Source organism: Gossypium hirsutum, chromosome D08 (assembly GCF_007990345.1).
Source record: "Gossypium hirsutum isolate 1008001.06 chromosome D08, Gossypium_hirsutum_v2.1, whole genome shotgun sequence".
Classification (NCBI taxonomy): Eukaryota; Viridiplantae; Streptophyta; class Magnoliopsida; order Malvales; family Malvaceae; genus Gossypium; species Gossypium hirsutum.
In genome coordinates this window covers 7,552,135-7,558,817 of record NC_053444.1, presented here as the reverse complement: position 1 = coordinate 7,558,817, position 6,683 = coordinate 7,552,135, and positions in this window count along the sequence as shown.

The window sequence follows — 6,683 nt, the reverse complement described above, 5'->3', positions numbered from 1 at the left end:
TACCCGAGTCTTAGCCAACATAGGGCATATATCTTTGAGATGCTCATATTAACCACAAGTGAAGCAAATCATGGGCAATGACTCATACTCCACCCTTTGGAGTTTACCGTTAACAAATACTTGAAGGACAAAAGGCTTATCGAGATTCACATAAACAACCAATCGAGCAAAACGTCCCCTATTCCAGTTATCCGTATTGAAGTCAAAATTAACTACCTTACTGGTCAACCCACCAATTTCTTCAATGATCTTTCTCTTATAAAAAAACCTGGGAGTCCGGTAGCCTAAACCATGCCATTACCATGCTCGGGTAAGATTGTAAAGGATCAAAGTTTTTGGTCCAAGGCTAAACTATCAAATATTGGCCATAAATTAGCCAAGGGCCTTAAGATAGTACTTCTTGAAATTCTCGATGCATTGAAATTGAGCTTAGAAATACCCATTCTCAATATCCATAAGATGGAACGACTTCAGAGGCCTCTAGAAGCTACTAATCCGATTTTGTAAAGCTGCATAACCAATGCTTCTTCCTAATAATTTTAACACCACCGTTGCTTCCATCCCCTTGAAAAGAATTTGTTGGATTCTGTCTGAAAAGTCAATAGTTGGAATCCCATTGACGATTGATATGGTAACATCACCGTTCAAAAGAACTAAGTCTTCATCACCCCTCGTACCAGAATCCACTACTACTACCCGACAACCTATCCTTCCAAGAAAAAGGTGGGGTTGGATCCAAATCTACCAACATGTCCACGTCTCCATCTTTGATACCTTCTTAAAATGGACTTTCTTGGTAATACTATGAGCAGAACCCGTAGCACCACCACCACCATCCTCAATGTTCAAAAAGTTCACCATACAGTCGGGAGAAAACTAGCTTAGGAATTTACTTCGCCTTGTTATTTTTAAATATCAATTAAAATGCATGAATGTTTTTTAATTCTGAACTTGGAACTCGAGATTAAGTATCCATTGGCTTTTCAACTATACTTAAATTATCCAATTAGTTCTTAAGATTTTTTAGTCAAAATTATTATTTAGTTATTGATTTTCTTTTATTTTACTCAAAAAACGTAAAACATTCTATTAGAATATGATATGGTTTTATTGGTTGATATCATTTGCGAGTAATAAGAAACAAAATTGATAATTTATATTAAAAGAAACTTTAAAAAGCAATATGAAAATTGAGGCTAATTTACCAATTTATTAATAAAGCCTTCGTTAAATAACACAGCGAAAACGAAAAAAAATAATTGACAAGTATATAATATAAAATATATAGAAATATACGTATGTATGACAATAATTTATTATTAAGTTTACATATAACTAATTAATAAATTTAAATATATATATATATAAAGAAATATAGAATAATATTAGATTTTGTCACACCTATAATGTGGATGTTAAAACATTTTGTTTTAAAATTTATTCAATAATGAATATATAGGTGGAGTGGTAATGAACTTGTATTTTAATACTATTCAGTATTAAATGCATGTTTAATCTTTGTATTTGTAATTTTTAACTGATTTATTTAAAAATAATATAAAAGTATGAAAAAACAAAAGTGTAATGGTAGAAATATTAATTATAATTTAAAAGAAGCATAACTGAATTGGTGGTTCAGTTAAGAGTGACACCAACTCAATAAAATACTTAATATAGATATAATATTAAAAACGCAATCAAAATAGATGGTTTTTTTTTGAGAAAATATATAGGTTTTTTAATTAAATTAATTTTTTTTTAATTTTTAAAGCGAACTTGGTTCTCAAATTATAACTCACCCATCGTTTAGTTAACTACAAAATCTAAATATTGCCCTTACGGGCTTTTTCCTTGAAAAGAAAAAAAAATCTAAATATGATTTTTATATTTAAATTAAATTTTATAAATAATTTATATTAATTATTTTAAAATATTTAAAATTTATATTTCATATATCATAATATTAACAATGAATTATGATAAATTACTTTATTATATTTATACTATAATTTAAGTTGAATATCTGTCGATACCAAAATAATATTAACATAACATCATGGTGGTAGTAGTAGCATGTAAAAATAAGAATACTTTACTTTTTTTATTCAATTATAATTTATATCATAATTTAAGTTTATATATTTATATATGATAATACTAATAAAATTAAATATCATTAAAATATATATTTTTTGTTTTACAATATCATGTCTAAAATAAATATTTTATTTTCCCAAAAACATATTTTAATAATAAAATCAGTTTTGTTCAAAAATATTTCTTAAAATGAATCTTAACTCTATTAGCATCAAAATCACTCACATATGCCTTTGTTGGATGTAAAATAAAAAGAACAGTTTGTATTCTATGCAATCTCATTATGTCATAGTATCTATAATTTTACTACACAATCTAGAAGACGCCATTTTAATAATCGACCTTCCTATTGACAAGCATGTGTTATGGACCTGGACTTTAAACGAGAAAACTGTGTGATCTTAAGTGGAGAATTCGCTTTAAATTGCCTAAGTTAGCCTAAATCTTCGAAGTTGAGGACCCTAAAGAATTCAAGCTAGAAAGCTATTAAGCAAAACAAGTAAAAGAGAAAGAAAATTGTATAGTTACAGTTGCGTTTAGGTTTAAATGTTATCCTCAGTCATTTCAGAATTAAATTCTATAGTTATAGTTTAAATTTTAAACATTTCACATGAAATTCGAAAAGCGTTGAAATACTATAATCATATGATAATAATTACTTTAAATCTAATGGGGTGCATAAAACTTGACAGCGTTGACGCCACCACTAAACACAACACCTGCTCGAAGTATCCATTAAAAAACGTATTCTAAAAAATAACTTAAAATAATTATATTAATAAATAACATTAGAATTCACAAAAAATGAAAAAAAAAAACCTAATAAGATGCTGACAAGAAAGAACAAACGTGAAGTAAAAGGTTAAAAGCTTACAAATGACCAAAACTCCAACTGGGTTTTAATATATTTCTGATGAGAAAAAAAGATTTGGTAGCTGTGCATCTAACTCAATAAATGTCAACAATGGCAGATTCCTTGATTGCTCGCTCTTACAAAACGAGTAGCTACTTTTTCTAAAAAAAAGTTTCCATCAATAAAAGCTGTTTTTTGATAAATAAATATTAGGTATAATGATAAGATACATTACATTTAAACACTGAAGACGGTATTATTAAGAAAGATAATCACGAACCTCGAATAAGAATATAAAAGAAATTGTTGTTTAAATTTCAAATTTAAAATATTTAATTAACTGGATAAAATGAGTAGATATAGGGAAGATAGAAACTAAGAGAAAAAGATGGTCAACATTGACATCATTTTAATTCAGAAATGAAATTGTTTTGGAGGGTTCAAATAGAAATGGGATTAAGTAAAGAAGTAGCATAAGAGTCAATATCTTCGGTGATATTCATAATTGAAAAACTGATGGGTGTGCTTTGGCTTTGCCAGTGCCAGCACTAAGAGTCAATATCGTCGGACTCCACAACATTCATTATTTTTTAAGTAATGCAGCACATATCTTATGCTCTGAATTTGGCAAATGCCACAATTATATGGTGAACTCATTTGATTAGTCCCTAATTAAAATATTTGGTACCTAATACTTAATCTCATCTCTCTTGATGAGTAAATCCATTAAATTATTAAAAAAAGATTTATTATATGATTTTTTAAGTCGTAATTATAAATAGAAGATTCGATGAACAGTTTAGTTTTTGTTCGTTTGTTAAATCAAATAAATAAATATAAGCAAGATTTGGGATTTGTTTATTAAATGAATCGAACATGAACAAGGCATGTTGATTTTATTTATATTCATTTACAAATGCTTTTATGTTTATTTAAGGCTAGTTCAATAAATCATATAAAGTTAGCTTCTTGTTCGATTATTATTTAATTAATAATATTATTATTGATTGTGTGTTTATTTATTTATAGGGAAGGATTCATTTACATCGATAGTATTTTTTGTACAATTAATATTTTAATGATTTAAAAATATTAATCTTACAAAAATATACGAAAATAAAAATACATCGATGTAAATTTATGGACATGTTTACTAAATTTTTACAAACAAATTCATTTAAATGTTTATAAATAAGTTTCGTTTGATATAAATAAATGGGTACAACTACATATAATTTTATATAAATAAACAAAGAATAAATAGATATAAATATAAAAATAAGAAACGAATATGGACAGAAATACATTCATTCAGATTCACTCATTCACAACCCTACTAACTCTCTCACTTTCATAAAATTTTTAATTTTTTTCCCTTCAAATGGAAATCAATACAAGTGATGATTCACTGTGAAGCACTTTTGGTGGCATAATTTGACTAAAAAGGGGCCAAGGACTCATTCCTAGATGCGATTTAAGGCAGGCAAGGCAAGCAACTACAGCTAATCTCCCATTCTGTAAAGTAAGCCCCGCAATGGCAATTGGGCACATACCCACTGTTCCACTACTGGAGGTCCCATTTCCTTTATATATATATATAGCAACCAATTTGGGTTCTCGCTATCAAGGTCTAATTTTCCTTAAAAATAAGTGTGAGATATAGTGGAAAGATAGATTATACATTTAAGGGAGGTTCGTGTTTGAATTTTAGAAATGATATTATTGGGAGTGGTAATTGTGAAGTGAATATATTTGAGAGATCCTTCTATTATGGGGACATAATTAACTATTAAATGGATCAATTTAGTCCCTATATTATTTTTAAAAAAATCATATAAGGTCAAATTGAAATAGAATTAACATTTATTGTTTAAAAAATCATTTATTATTTAACAGAGTTAATATTTTTAAAGTTTTTATGATTTTACAAAAAATTTTTTTGTTTGGAATTGAACTGGCATTGAAAAAAATATTTTTTATACAATAAATGTTAACTCTTTCCAAATTAGACTCAATCAGTTCTTTTTAATAATATAGAGATTAAATTTAAATTGATTTGATTTAATAACAAATGGACTAATTTGATCTAAGATAGTAACCTCTTAAATACTTTAACCCTTTTATCAGGATACAACTGAAAGAGAAGTCATCTCACTCAAATTGTCTCACCACAATGCCATAAACTATGCTTCAAAAGACACCTTCCTATAGAAAAAAGAAAAATGGCTTGGCTTTCTTTGGTATAATTTTGAATTTCGTCATTCTATTTTATAAAAATTAAGAAATTAATTAATTCATCTATTTCAATTTATTAACACTTTACGAAAATTGTGAAGTCTATCTAATTATTGGTAGACATACATGAACTTGAACGACTGATTTCCATATCAATAATTTAACATAGAGATTTAATTGTGTTACCCCATTAGATTAATTTATTCTATTTTCGTAGGAATATCAAATTTTGACATAGTAAAATGGAGAGATTAATTTCTTAATTTTTTGTGAAAGGGTGAAATTTACAATTTAACCTTTTACTCCCCTTATTTTATTTTTTTATTTAATATCTATATGACCGAGTTCATAACCATTCCTCCCGTTTCAAAATTAGACTCATTCCTTTAATGACAAAACAAAATAATGTTCTAAATGGAAGATCTTTATGGTTGGTTTCTAAACGTATCATGCGTAGATAAAAGAACCGAAAAGAAACAAGAAGGAGAGAAACATAATGTACATAGAAATAGAGGTAATAGTTTCCCATAGTTAGGAAAGTGTCCCTCTCATACTCAAGACGGCCAACTGTGTGGATAAGGTCAAGAATGTATCATGCATGCGTGATTAACTAAATAAATAGTGTATATTATATAATAAAAATACATATAACCCTTAAACCTAGCCCTAATGACCCGTTCTCTTTTAATTCGGCCATAAGTTTCTTACTCATTCAAACCCATAATAGCCCGCTATGATCATGTGTCTCTTAAAAAATACATATATTAATATACTAGGAACTTAAACCTAGCCATAGTAGCCCTTTGAACACACACACACGTATACAAAATGAGTATTCAATCACAGTTTGTTTCAGATCATTTTAAATTCGGCCATAAATTTCTTACTCCTTCAAACCTACATAACTATTGTGTCATCAATACATATTTCAGTCTTTCTTTTGAGTTTTCATTGGTTTTACAATACTGTGAACTGCTTCCTGGGAGTTTTAAGTTGTTCACTGCAAACTAATTAATTAAATAGCAACTATATACTTCGTAGTAGTTAATTCATAAGCATGACAAGGTTACGGACTGCAATTAAACTATCACAAGAAAACAAAGAATTGAAAGAGACCATCTTCCTTAATTACACAGAAACAATATCTATTACCAAAGATTGGTCACCTTGATTAATTGCTATCGGACATCTTTGACGACAAATTCTAGTAAACTAATTTGACACTACCAAAGTCTCATAATGCCCGAAACTAGTTTTGGTGTTGCTTATCTTTCTATATATCGTGTTGGAGTCTAATCTTCTTTAATAACAGTTGTCGAGAGATTTGATCGCTGGCTTGCCTTTTGATAGTTTTCATGCATGCACCATAATGCAATTAGAAATATAATTGATCCATAAAGAAAAAAACTTACACCATAATTAATTACTTACCAACTACCATTAATGACTTATGTTTTCGAATTATTGACAGATTGGAGGTGATGTGATTAGGAGGTGG